We start from the raw sequence: 14402 nt of genomic DNA, 5'->3' as shown, positions 1-14402 counted from the left end.
ACGGGTGTGCGTGTGGCGCTCTGAGAGTAGGACTGATAATGAGGCACTTTGAGTTTCGTGGTTGGCCTCTGCACCGAGCATTATACCATAACTATTTCTTTAAGTTCAATCTTTTATTTCTGGATAGGCATAGAGTCACCTGACTCATCCGGTGTGCCTGTTACCAGCTCCCCCAGACATCTTGGCAAACGGTAGTCTAATGGGACTGTCCATTTGTGGACAGCTGTCCCCTCCCGCATCTCCCTCGGATGTCCACGGTTTTATCTGGGACTCATTTATGTACATGTTTTTTGGTCCTGGGCGCTTTGATCATGCAAGGTGTGAGACCCACCACCACTGCGGGCACTGGATGGGGTCCCCCGGCGGTTCCTACCCCGTGAGCCCATCCCCCATCTTTATACATTTGTCATGGCGGAAGTGTCACGTAAATGGACTGAAACGGTCTGGAACATTTCAGGTTGGCTCTTAGGACTCGGCGTGGTTCTTTATGAGCCCAGGTTGTTGGGGGGATCGATCGTGTCCCCCTTTGTTGCTGACGAGTGGCCCGCGGCATGGATGCTACTTCCCACACAGCCTTTCAGGAACATCTGGGTGTTTACAGGTTTTGCCTGTTCTAAGTAAAGCTGCCGTGAACACCTGTGTTCAGATTTTGTGTCATCATAACTTCCCCCAAGAGCCTGCTTGCTGGGTCACGTGGCAATTGCCGCTTGACTATCTTTAGAGAAGCCCAAGTTTGTAGTTATTCTGTGGGTGGCCAATTGCAATGCAGACTCTTTCTGGGACCCTGACGTCTTCATTATGACCTCTCAGGGGTCCCCATCCCTCATTTTGAGGGAATTAGAACCTCCTCTATCTAACCCGGGTCTAGAAACATTTCCTCAGGGGAAGAAGGCGCTTTACCCTTGATGGGCCTCTCTCTGGAGGGTTCCCACTGAGACCCTCTTGGGGGGGTGTCGGAACCCACTGGCTTGGGCAGAGGACATGTCGGGCTGAAGCTCCTTCTCGCCAAAGGCAGGATCCCATGAGTTCGCAGGCTAAGGTATCCAGCCCCAGAAGCAAGATCTCTTTACCTGGGAAAACTGAAGGTGCGTATCCCCCACTGGATTGACTGAGGCTTTGGGGGAAGTGCCCAGAGCCCCACGGGACTCCTTTTTTCTGGGACACCCTGACTTGGTCTGTTGCCAACTTTCTCACTGGCTTCCAGCTGAAAAGAGCATCTCAGCCTGGAGAGAAGATTGTCATGAAATCGTTCTCTTAACTAGAAACAGGCTGGGCAAGGCCACTGCGTCTTCAACATCCTGGACAGAGATCAGTAACCAAATAGTTAAAAAAACATTCCAAGCTATCCATTATTTACCCCTGCTGCATAATGCAGGAGCCCCAAGCAGAAGCCCACGGCCAGGCCCCTTTGTGTTCTCCACATTGGCCTCAAATGTCAGCCCACGGCTTGGCAGACAGCCGAGGGAAAGGATTCGCCCCTTCTCCCCTTGAGCCTGTTTTATGGGGAAGGGACGGGCCTCAGGCCTCCAGGCTCGCTAGGCTCCCAGCCAAGTCGCTCCTCCCGATTCCTCCCAGGACAGAGTGGGTCCTCCCTTCCCAGCTCCTACCCCCCCCCCCCCCCCAGCACTCTGGGCTCTGACAACATTTACCACCCCCGCCCTGGGACAATACCGACCCCGAGACATCGGTTTCTTAGGGAGGATGTTGTATTTCTTGGTTTTGAGGAGATGCAGGCTGGAGAGGTTGCTCATGTCCCCCGAGGACACACAGTGCAGGTGTCCGCAACTTGCCCCTCTGCCCATCCATTCTCCAGAACTTGACCCATTTGCTCTCTTTGCAGAAACCAACTTCAGGTTCTTCTGATTCTGTTGGTTTCTTCATTCTTGATTTGGGCTCTCATTTTCACTCCTCCTTTCTACTTTCCTTGGGTTTGTCCTGCTGTTTCTTTTGTAACAGATCCAGATGGATCCGAACTAGCTGTTTTTTTAATTTTAATTGTTTTTATTAAAGTCTAGCAGATGTACCACGTCATCTTAGTTCCTGGTGTGGGACACAGCCATTGGAAAATTGTGTCTGTCTCTCGGTGCTTCGCCAGGCAAGTGTGGCCACCCTCTGTCCCCAGGATCATGTGACTCCCCCCGGGGTCCCTCCTTTCTGCACGGAAGGCCCCCGGTTTCCCCATGAGCACTGCTGTCCTGCCCTCGACGCCGTGTGCTCGGTGCGAGTTTGTTTTTCTACTCAGAATGCTTTCTCATTTTCATTGCATTCTCAAGCCGGAGTCGCACGCATACTTGACAGGCTCCCATGCTTGTTTTCGATGATTTTTTGGGCACTGAACAACTCATTTTCATGTCCGCTCCTCCCTCGGGATCACGGTTCAGGTCACCCCTAGCCGCACAGCAGGGCGGCTCCCGGTTGCCTGCCCCCCACTCCTGTAGGCTTGGCCGAGTGAGAGGCCACCTCGGGGTCACGACCACAGCGGGACGAGGGATGAGGGGTGGGTGAGATCACGACCCCAGGGATGCCATAGAAACAAGCAATCCAGAACGCTGGTGCTTTAGCCATTATCCGTCCTGTGTTTTGACCAGGCACCCCCTAACCGGAGCCCACCCGCCATGCATTCCCATTTTCCCGTTAAAAGGAAGGGGGCGACAAGGAACAAGTGGAGGGGAGTGATCCGAATCACGTGGTCCGGACTTCATGATGCAAGGCTGCCCTTCCACATAACCCACTCAAATGCAGGCCGGTTCCAAATTGGGGAGGCCCCCCCGCTCCAGCCTGCGGTGACAGGCCCGAGGCTGGCAGGTCCTGTGGTACGTGCCAGTGGGGCAGACGTGGCCTTAGACCATGGCCTCTGGAAGGCATGTGGGGCAGAGGCAGCATACCACCAAGGCAGACCCCCTGGGCCTCCCGCCGGCCCTCCCTGGTTAAGTCACTTTTCTTGGTCCGAGGGCACCACAGGGCTCTGTTTCTCATGGGCCAATGGACTCCCAGAAGCACGATCCTTCCTGTTGTCTCCTTTGCGGGCTGAGAGGGGCAAAGCCCAGTGGCACCAGGACTGTGAATGATCTCGAGATTCGGTCTCGGTGATCAGCCCAGTCCTGCTATTTTCGCCGTTTCCATCACGGGGCCTGAAGTTCGTGAACAGCCTCTGCTCCCCACCTCTCCCCAAACTGGCTCATCATGACAAGACTTCATCTCGCTTCCCTTCTAGTAGTCCTCTTTGCCAAGCCAGCCTGACCATGCGCAGGACGACCAGCCAGTCAGGTCGACGGGGACTGGCCCGGCTTTAGCGCTGGAAGTCCAGTGCAGTGGGAGCTCCTCAGACTGGGCAGACTGGGACAGCTGCTCATCTCCTCTGGGAGGCCCCACTGGGCAGTGCTGGGCTACGCCTGTGGTTGGCAGCGGTTGGGGGAAGCAGGGACCCCGACAGAAGGGCTGGACGGGAGGGTTTGGTCCTGTGTCTCTAGCCTGGCTCGGGGCTGAGGCCTCCGTGCAGCCCCCTCCCCAGCTCCAGTTTCTCTCTCTGGCTCTGTGCAGTGTGCTGGGTGCCCGGAGTAGGAGACCCGAGCCCTTTCTGTCTCCCAGAATGGACCCCAGCGTAGTAACGCCACTGTCCCTGCAAGAAGGTTGGTGCAGCGTCTCGTCCTGGGGCTGGGAGGGGTTTAGTGATCATCTCGTCCTGCCAGTTCATTTATAGATGGGGACACTGAGCCAGGAGAGGAGACTTTGCCGGAAAATGATCTGTTACAAAGCCAAGTCAGCTTTGCTTCTGTGGCCTTCGTGGGTAGCCAGCTAGCCCGGGTCCCCCAGAGGGCGGCCCCATCTCCACCGTGAGAGCCAGCATGGATATGGCTAGTGTGGGCAAATGGCCGAGTGGCCACACGTTTAACACTGAGAGCGAATTTTGCAGGATGGCGGGGAGGGGGTGGGATGTGGAAGGTTTCTGCGATGTTTTATTTGACTAATAGTTATTTTTCCTTTGTACCAGTATTTAACAAATGTTTTGGAGGAGAGACCGTGAAATCACTGTGCAGCTGCTAACGTTGGCTGGTGCTGACTTCCAGACGAGGGAGAGAGCGAGCGAGAGGAGGGGCAGGAAACCGAGCGAGCCGAGAGACGGGTGCGGAAGGAAGGCTGAGGGCATTCATTCATTAATCCACTCTTCTTACAAAGAAAACTGCGTCCAAGAAACTGTTCATTACAAAACTCTGGAATGTATTGACTATGTGCTTTTTAAAAGCTTTTTTACGATGGGGAATTTCAAACACACACAAATGGAACAGAAGGAGCCCAGCGTACCACGTGCTTTCCAGCCGTGATCAGTGCGCGAGCAGCTCTGTCTCACGTCTGTCCGCGCGCATCGCTCCTCGGCCTTTCCTCTCTCGGCCCGGATGATCGCGGAATCCCAGCCCATCCTGTCGGATGTCCCAGCCGATCCTGTCGCATGTCCGCGGAGCTGTGTTCTCGAGCACGCTGCACGCATTCTGGAAAATGCCCTTAAATCTTGGCGATGAAGAATGCCTGCAAATACACATTTTTCACACCCCGAATCTCCCCTGCCCTGCTTTTCAGCCTCCCTTCTCTGCCCTTTTGTCTCCTCCCTCACCCCACCGCCTCCCCGCTCGGTCCTCCGCGGCCCCCCTGACCTGCGGATTCCACCCTGACCGCGGCGGCACCTGCTGGAGGTGGGCAATCCGGGCGGCGCTGAGCTGACTTTCCCCAACTGAACCCCCTCTCTCCGAGTTTCCGCCAGCTGGAGCAGCGGGGGGCTGGACAGAGCAAGTTCAGCATTTACACAGTCAGGTCCGGAAGAGTGAGCCTCACCTGGCAGAAGTCTTCAGACTCTTTAGAAAGTTCCACCGGTTCTGAATCACTGTAGAAATATAAGTTACTAGGATTAATGACTGTGCTTGACTGACTTGCCTTTGGTGTATGGACTCGGGGCTGTGCGTTCTAGGACGGGTCATTTCGCCCCCCAGAGAATCCATTACCTCTTCTGTAAAGTGGGAAGGTTGGACCGTAACAGGGGTTTCCAAACCGTTTCTGGAAGCAGAGTCCTTTTTCCCCACAACCAGATCCTTGGTGAACCCCAACAGTCAAAAGCGAGACCAGGGTCCCCGGGAGCAGAGCTGAGATCAGGCAGCCTGGACTCTCCCCGCTGCTGCTCTGTGCCTCAGTTGTCCATCTGCCCAGTGGGTGTGGTCGTTGAGAGCTCCCTGGTTCAGGTATATCATGGGCATTAGTATGGGGCTGGCACACAGTCCGTGCTCAGTGAACAGCAGCCCTCTTTATATATGACTTCCTGGCTAGGGCAGGATGGGGTCAGGGCACTGGCTGGGCCTTGGCCACCCCTCCTCTCCTCACCTTGGGCCAGCCCTCCCCCTCCACAGGGACGCAGGGACACTGGCCTTCTGCGCTGTGTGTTCTCATGTCCCAGAGAGGTTATGCTCTGAACCGTTCAAGTCAGGCAGTGCCAGGACAAGAGACCAGGCGCTCTGGTGCCCATGACCGTGCCCTGGCCCCTTCCCCATCAGGGGGGAGCTTAGAGGGGTAAATGTGGTGCTGGGGGGCGGGGGCCATGACGCTGTCCCCGTCCAGCCCGCGCGTGGGGCCCCCAGCCTCGCATAGCGCATTCTTCCCAAGTCCCGTTCCCTGAAGGCTCCCAGAGCAGGAGTGACCCGGAGGCTCAGATAATCATTCCCCCTTGCTTCGGCTGCCTCCGCCTTTCCCACCAGAAGGGTCCAGGAAAATGATCAACTCTGAAGTTAATTATAATTACGGACAACGGCAGCCTGGGTTGTCATAGAAACCCGTGGCGCCTGGCTCTGTCTGCGGGATCCAGTTCCCCGACCCGACAGCCGCAGCAGGGGACACACACTTTCCTTCCCACCTCGTCTGGGCCTTGGCAGCTCTCGGGGAGAGTTTGGGAGGGACCGTAGATTCTCGGATCCTATAGCCATTTTGATCGGGCAGGAATCCTGGAGCCCAAGCAGCCCGAGAGGAGGGCTTTCTCTGTATCTGTCTCTGTCTGCTGCCTCACTGTCAGAAGTGACGTCTTGGGAGACGTGGATACTCTGAGGCCTGGGGGTGTCCTGTGTTCCAGGTCACCGTGATGGAGGGTCACCGGGAGAATGGGAAGGGCAGGAGCTGTGGCCCCATGTGCATCTGTGGGGCCCCCAGGGAATCACTTCGCCTCTCTGAGCTGCGGTCTGTCTGTAAAATGGGGGTGGTAATGCCCACCCCCTCAGCCTATCCTGAAGATCCAAGTGGGCCGGTGCATGGGCCCAACAATCAGGGGGCTTGACAGATGTCCTTCCTCACCGCTGTCCTGGTTCCACGATAGCACTGTGGGCTGGAAGAAGGGGGGGCGTCCTCTGCTCTCTGCCTCTGACTTTGACCATTTGGCTCAGTGCTCCCTCAGTGGTTCGTCAAGTGGGGTTCCCGGAGCAGGAGCACTGCCGCACCTGGGAACTTGCTAGAAATGAGGAATCTTGGGACCTACTCTAGACTTACTGAGTCAGAAACTCCAGGGGTTGGGGGCGCAGCCATCTGGGTTTTGACATGTCCTCCAGGGGCTCCTAATGTCCTCTCAAGGGTACAAACCACTGTTCTGACAGTTTGTGGATGGGGCCCTCTGTGCCCCTTTCCCTGAGAAACGCAACCGCCCCCCCCCGACCCCGTATCCGCTCTTCTCCTGAGCTGCCACCCCCACAGTGCTCCTCTTGTACCCGCGCGGAGTCTGAGCAGGGTTCAGGATGTCAGCGGCCTGGTGGGCTGGGCTAGGGCCACTGGGGGTCCCACTTGGAGTCTGACGCCCCCTCAGTGTCTTCGCGCAGGCTGCCATCCAGATGCACAGCAGACATTCATCTTGACCAGTCCGGAGGCTGAAGTCCAGGGTCCTGCGCCGGCAGACTCAGTTTCTGGTGAGACCCTTCCTCCTGGCTTGCCGGGTCCCTGGGGGCCTTCTCTCTTATAAGGACACTAATCCTGTCTGACCAGGGCCCCACCCAGATGCCCTCATTTAACCTGAATTACCATCTTAAAGGCCCATCTCCATGTTCAGTCACACGGGGGTTTGGGCTTCCAAGTAGGAATGGGAGGACAAGAGTGCACCCACGGGAGGTTGATGCCCCGCCCCCCAGGCCTTGTCAGCTCGTGGGACCCGAACACGCCAGGTCCTTAAGGAGCGGGGCCGAGGCTCAGGTGGGTTTCTTGTTCCCACAGGAGGTCTCCTGAGAGGTGCTCCTGCTGCGTCCTCCACAGACGTCTGTTCGAGAAGCCGTAGCTCTGGAGGTCCCAGTGCTGGCCTCGTGAGGAGGCTCCGTCCTGCTGGGGCAACAGCATCCCTCTGGGATCCCGCCGTGTGCTGGGCATGTATTATGCGGGATATGCCAAATGCGTTTCCTGCCTCCCTGCCCCAAGGGAGGGCCCGCAGTTAGTACCCTTACCCCGGTAAGGCAGCCGGACAGGGGTTGGGGGGTCCCCCCTACACTGTCCGAGGCGGCGATGGCCAGACTCTTCCCTGGCGTTCGCGGGCTCTGGAGCACCGGCTGTCCGCGCCCTGCTGGTTTGTCCCTGCCGGAGGCCCGGGCCGCTCTCAGGGTGTCTGCGAGGTGGGTGCAGAGCGGGCAGTGCGTCCTCCTTTGAGGGTGGCCAGCCTGGCCCATTCCGCAGGCTGCAAAGATCAGGTGGAAACCCAGCCCGGGAGGGAAGGGGGTCGTCGTGGAGGAGAGGGCAATGACTCATGGCCCCGAAGTGGGAGCAGACCGAAGCCTGGAAGCTGAAGGTGACAATGTCATGGGGACAATGTCAAGGAGCAACGGGGGACGAGGGCGCACACTCTGACTTTATGGCGTTCTAGGACTTGAGGATCAGGTCAGCTTGGCGGGGACAGGGGGCTGTGTGATGGCAGAACCCTGTCCCCTTACAGCAGCTCTCAGCATTCTGGAACAGGGGAGCAGGCCTTTGGGAAGCCTACGACATGGGGCGCGGTTGTCCTAGTTTGGCTCCTAGCGTTGCCTACTGGTGGCTGAAGTTTTGGGAGCGACCTCAGGGAGCCCAAGCCTAAGTGGGAGAGGGACCCAGAGAGAGAGAGGCTTGAGCACCATCCTCTGCCTCCGGGTCTGGTCTCCTATGTCCCCGTTTCCCGTCTGAGGCTCTGGGAGACGCTGGTTCTACCCACTCAGAGGCTGATGGGTTCCCACTGGGATAGGTCCTGTGGCGCTGCATCTCCTCCGGCCCGAAGAGCCCAGAAGGGGTGCATTTGGAGCCTGAAATCCCAACTGATGGTTCTGGTCCCTTCCTTGCCATGACTCAGCTTCCGACCCAACCCCCTCCACCGGCAGCCTGCGCCCTCCAGCGGGAGGCAGAACGAGCCTCTGGGCCTCTGCCCTGCCCCGTGCCCTTCCTGCTGTCCCTCTCACACAAACCTGCCCGGAGCTCCCTCTCTGCCTCAGGCCTCAGGTGGGGGACTCGGGCCTTTGTCAACCCCCATACCTGTTCTCTGTAATTCTGTCCCATGTGGGTCCCCAGGGCTGGCCTGCATGGGTGCATCAATGACTCACCTGTCCCCCACCGCGTGCCCACTGGCCTGGGGATGCACAGGCAGGAGGGGGGAGCCTGGAACATTCCTCGTGCTCTTCTTTGCCTCAAAACTGCCATCCGGGCAGGGGCTCCTCCCCACCCTTGGCCTGAGAGTGGTACCAGCTCCCCAAAGAGCTGGACACCGTGGGCCTCAACATTTCTCGCTCTGCTGCCACCCCTCTCGCTCCTCCCAATGCCAGCCGAGTGCATCCTGCCCGGGCCTGGACCTGCACGTGGGCACAGCACAGAGATTTCTCAGCAAAACAGGCTAAGTCAAGTGCAGCCCTCTCCCCGGCCCCAGGTCAGGGTCGGGTTTTCTAGGAGCCCGTGCAAGATTGCAGCAAAGGCACAGCTGTCGCACGGAGCAGGAACGACACCCAGGACTTAGCTGGGACGTGACCCTGGGCTTGATGTCCCTAGCCAGACATTTGTCTCGTGGCGGGGTCCTGGGTTGGAGAAGCCTTTCACAAATGAAGATAAATCTTGGGAACCTTCAGCCCATTTTGAAGCTTAATGCAAAACATAAACACATTAAGGTCATTTCAGAATCTGGAGGAGTTTGAATAATTCAGGCCCCATCATCATTTACTCCAAACGCCTCATTTCATTTCATGAGTCATCTTTGAGAGAAAAGGAAGAGAGAGATGTATGGTGGCAAATGACTTGGGACTGGAACCAAGAGAGCTGGAAGGGCTACGAAGAGGAGGCTGCCAGCTTCTTGGATGGGCACGGCCGGGGCCCGTTTCAGAAGTGGTCCTGGGGACCGTCTGCCGGGCTGGGGTGCAGAGAGGTCTCAGGGGGTTGGGGGGAAGGCCAGACCTGAGTCCAACTCCCGGGGTGGGTTTGGGGGAAAGGCCTTGTTTGGCCCGGGCCTCCGCTTGCCCATCTGTGGGGGGCAGAGCATGGGCGCCTCGCGTGCGCGCAGAGCAGCTGGATTTGTGACGTCTCTGACAGCCACGTCCTCAGCAGGCCACGTTCCCAGGTGTGATCCCCTGTAGGTGAGGACCATGGCTTTATCCCTGTGCCCAGCACAGACTCTGGCCCCAGGGCCCCCGCTCGGGGGCTGGGGTCGGGACTCCAGTCCTCAGTCAGGCTGTGACTTCGGGCGGTGACGTATTTCACCTCTGTCATCTTAGTTTTTGGCGGGCGGTGGGGAGGTGGGGGGAAAGGGGCTGATAATGTACCTCCACCGCCAGAAGGCTCAGAGCCCACGTCTGTGAGGTGTGCAGCCCCCCCCAGGGCCCCCACCCCCGGCCCAGGGGATGGCTGTCCTGGTTGTTCCGATCTGCGGACCTGCGATGTGTTTTCTAATCCTTCACTTCGGAACACCTGCAGAGTCCCGAGGTGGGACAGACGCTTGTGGTGATGGCAGGGGCCACGGAGAAGAATGATGGTTTGGGCTCCCAGGGAGCTCGCTGGAGCTGACAGACTGCGCTAAAATCACAGTGGTACCAGGGGCAGAAGAGGGGAAGGGGAGCTGCGAGGGTCCCGGAGGTCTTCATGGAGGAGGGGGAGGGGTCAGGTGGTCTCAGAAGGAGGGGTGGGGTTTGGAGGCAGAGGGGAGGGGAGGGGAGGGAGGAGGAGAGCTAGCAGGACTCTTGGGGGGCACGAGTGGACAGGGGCAGCCCTGGGAACACTGAGTGCTGGCTGTGCCCATGACACAAGCACAGGAGGGCTGGCACGGGTGTGCTGGGGAGAGAACTTGGTCCAGCCAGGCAGTCAGGGGAGCAGAGACACGTTAGGTAAGATCTGGAGGGTGAGCACCTTCAGCTGGGTGAACAGGTGCGGGAGGGAGGAGTGTTCCTGGAGGAAGGGGTTCTACTTACCAGAGCCGGAGAGTGGGAAGCGAGGAAGAAGCCCGGGTGTGTAGAGGCTCGGGTGGACCAGTACGATGGACACACTGGCCATGACCCTGGTTGTGTCCAGCAGCAGTGTGCTCCGGGGATGGGCTGTGATCGTTGGTCACGGCAGTTCTGTGCCGGGTGATTGGTTTAGAGATAGGGAGCTGAGCTGGTTTGGCCAGTGAGATGCTAAGGAAAATCTGCTGAAGAGTTTTTTCTCTTTGATCCAAATAATCACTGGAGGAAAATTGCTTCGTTCCCACCCTCCCGGTTTTGGACACACTTGTGCTAGAATACGATGCCTGGAGCTCCTGTAGCCCCCTTGTGAGTGCGAGGGGCGAGGCAGAGCGGCCGACCCGACGACCTGGTGCTGCTGAGTGGCTGAACCAGCCCTGGGTGTGCAGACCGAGTATGAGCTATAAAATGACTTTATTCTGTAAGCAGTTAGTTCGAACGCTGCTTCGCATAAGCACGCACATTCCTCATTGATCCACTGCGTTAAGGATTATAATTTTATCCTAGAAGCCATAGGAAGCTATTAAATGGTTTAAACATTTGAAGAGGGATTATATGTGTGCCTTAATATCACTCTGAAAATACATCAGTGTGATCAACTGTATCCACAGATAAAAGAAGAAAACCATATGATCATTTCAATAGATACAGAAAAAATATTGGCAAAATCCAATAATAATTCATGACAGATACTCTCAGCAAACTCGGACTGAAAAGGGACTTCTACAGTCTGATAAAGAGCACCTACACAGGACGCCTGGGTGGCTCAGTTGGTTAAGCAGCTGCCTTCAGCTCAGGTCATGATTTCAGCGTCCTGGGATCGAGTCCCACATCAGGCTCCTTGCTCTGCAGGGAGCCTGCTTCTCCCTCTGACTCTGCCTTCCACTCTGCCTGCCTGTGCTCGCTCTTGCTCGCTCTCCCTCTGACAAATAAATGAATAAAATCTTTAAAAAAAAAAAAAAAGAGTACCTACACATACCCCACGGCTGACAGCATCCTTAGTGCTGGAGGGCTGCTTCCCTCGAAAGTCAAGGGTAAGACGAGGATGTTTGCTGTTGTCACCTCTGTTCAATATCAAACCGGGGGTCCTAGCCAATGCAATAAGGCAAGAAAAAGAAATCACAGAGACTGGAAAGCATAGACTAAAACTGTTTCCATCCACAGGTGATGTAATTGTCTATGGAAAAAAAAAAATCCCAAATAATCTACAAAAAAACCTTACTAGAACTCATAAGTGAGCCTAACAAAGTTGCAGGGTAGCGAGTCAATATACAAAAATCAATTGTATTTCATTCTGTCTAGAGACGTGGTGGTTATGCGGAACTACATGGGATAAAATGTTAGAGAATTATACACACTCATTGTACTGATGTCAGTTTCCCAGTTCTGATGTCATACTATCTCGTACTATCTTGTACTTGTACTATCTCCGTGTGCAAGTTGTAATCATTAGGGAGAGCTGGGTGAGAGAACAGGAAACCTCTCTCTACTACCTTTGCCGACTTTTATGAATCTATAATTAAATACCATCTTTTAAATCGATTATATTTCTATGTAGCAGCGATGAATGATTAAAAACCAAAGAAAACACTGTTTACAACAGCTTCCCCAAACATGAACTACTTAGATATAAATCTAACAAATATGTAGAGCGTTTATATGTTGAAAACTAGATGAATGTGACCACTGGAAGTTCATTTCTTAGAATTTTATGTTCTTTTCAATCCTCAAAATTATCTTCCAAAATGAAAATTTGGGGTAACACCCTGAAACTTTTCCTCTAACAGCCCTTGGTCTTGGCCAAGACCCTGCTGCGTCTGGACTTGTGTCCTCTTCTGAGGCACAGCCAGCAGGGCCTCCAGACCCGTAGGGAGACAGAGGGCTGTGGAGAGGAAAGGCGGTGTGAGACCCTCTGAGGGCCATGCTGTTCCACAGACAGCAAGCCGAGGCCTCTCTGGCGTCTCCAGAGGAGCCCCCTCATGGTTCTCATGGCTCCTCGGGAGATCTGGGCTTATTCCCAGGAACCAGCTAGTTTAGGGACTGGTGCATAGCACCAGGAGCCCCAGAGCCCACAGTGGGGTGGTTTCTGTGGCAACCTGCAGCTGGGAGACAGGGGCCTGCAGCAGTTCCCGGGGGTGCCAATTTAGGAGACCGTGACCAGAGGTAAGACTGCCAGCCCAGACCCCTGCCAAGGGACGGGGGTGTGAAGAATCCAGAACCAGCCATCATCCCCCCAGTAGAATGCTTGTTAGACCCAGCCCTGTGAGGGCACTGGGGATCTAAGGATGAGCAGACTAGAGGCCGAAGGCACTCAGAGTCCACTGCTGGGACAAGGGAGGTAAGAGCTAGGCCGTGACCATACAGGGGAATGGGTCTGGCAGGCCAGATGCCCAGTCCGAGCCAAGGGCCTGGGGCCACTGAAGGCTGAAGATGCCAGGAGCAAGGAAGGTGGAGCAGGGCTGGGGCTCAAGTGGGATCCAAGGCCTGGGTCCCACCGAGATGTCAGGATGATAGAGAGCAGACCTTACAGAACCGGGCTCCCCAGGCGGCATGTCCCCTCCGAGACCGCAGTCCCCAGGACGCTCCCCGTCACTCGGATACTGACACCACCACTGGCCTTTTGGATGTCTGGGAAGAGGCTCTGGGATCCAGGGGAGCCAGCTCTGCTTGTCCCAGAAATAAGGAAGAGGGGAGCAGTGAGCACATGACTCTCGGGAGCTCTCCATGCTGTGCTCCAGACCAGCTCGACCCGCACCCCGGGCCCAATGCCTCACTCCGGACTGGGATGGCCAGTTCCCCTACCCCAGCTCTAGACTTGCTCAGTCTCTGAGCTCTAACTCTTCCTCTTTCAAAGGGTCCAGGACCCCTGCTTCAAAATACGACATGGGTCAGGTGAGGTCACAGCAGAGGACACTGAAAGGCTGACACGCGTGCAGAGCACTGCTGTGACCTCTCACCGGGAGCATGGGGCTGGGGAGGGGAAGGGCTCCACTGACCAGCTCAGCCCGCTTCTGCGTCTTCGCTCCTGTGTTCTTTATTTTGCCTTTTCCCCTTCTCTTGCTGATCTGGGGGGACACGATGGCTCCTGGGACAGGGCTGCTCAACCACCCTGGGCGGACACCCTCTAGCTGTGCTGGGCACCAAATAACCCAGGGACCACGGGGAAGGAGGAGGGGGTAGAAGCAGGAGATGGCCCGCCAGACACAAGTGAGGGGTCGAGAAACACAGCAGCCACCAAGGCGAAAGAGCAGACATCATAATGTAGCATTTAATGAGCCTTACTGGGAAGGCAGCGCCAGCAGCTCCCAGGCCTTTCAACTCTTACGTTTGAGATGTAGTCACATCTATCACTCTAAAACTCGAGGTTCACTCCCAGGCAGGATCTGTGTGTCTGTTGCACAGTCCCCACTCCCTGATGTCCTGCTCATCCTATCAGGATACCCAGCATGGCAGAGGCTGCAGGATTTTGGCTACACTCGCCTGGAGGTGGGCTGTGAAGGGGAGAAGGCTCTGAGAAGGTGTGCAGCCAGCTGCTGGTGCAGATATCACCCTGTCCCACCCTTGGCAGCCTCCTCTGGGGGCAGGGCACAGATCTCCCTATGCATGGCCCTGATTCTCACCACTCACCCCGAAGGGGAAGGCAGCCCTCCTCTCTCCCCAGATCCCATTTCCTGCCTCAGGAACTGAGGAGCTGCCTCTTTCCCACATGGGTCCCATAAACTACCATGTGGGAGTACACACTGACTTCATGGGACCCCATCCGCAGGGGCGCACCTGCAGGAGGGCAGTTGTCTTAGCATCTTTGTCCAGGACCAGAGCAACTCTCAACTTCTGGTCCTCCCTGTGTTACCTAACATCTTGCCTATAGTTACTTCTGTGTGCAGATCTGGAGACAAACCCGGGTTGCCCCGATGAACTCTACTCACGGGTTCCTGGGTCTTAGTTGCTAAGTAGTCAGCA

General features: G+C 56.4%; 1 protein-coding gene across 1 annotated transcript in view; it reads left to right on the top strand.

The window, feature by feature from the left end:
* The window catches only part of RRM2 (ribonucleotide reductase regulatory subunit M2), a 46635-nt gene extending 41618 nt beyond the window's left edge, over positions 1-5017 (top strand). Inside the window, exon 11 of the transcript XR_009344422.1 lies at positions 3992-5017. The gene's annotated coding sequence lies outside the window, so the exon portion shown is untranslated. The remainder of the gene's footprint in view (positions 1-3991) is intronic.
* The last annotated feature ends 9385 nt before the right edge of the window (positions 5018-14402 follow it).

This window comes from Mustela lutreola, chromosome 9 (genome assembly GCF_030435805.1).
Source record: "Mustela lutreola isolate mMusLut2 chromosome 9, mMusLut2.pri, whole genome shotgun sequence".
NCBI classification, from domain to species: Eukaryota; Metazoa; Chordata; class Mammalia; order Carnivora; family Mustelidae; genus Mustela; species Mustela lutreola.
This window is presented reverse-complemented; position numbering and strand designations above follow the sequence as displayed.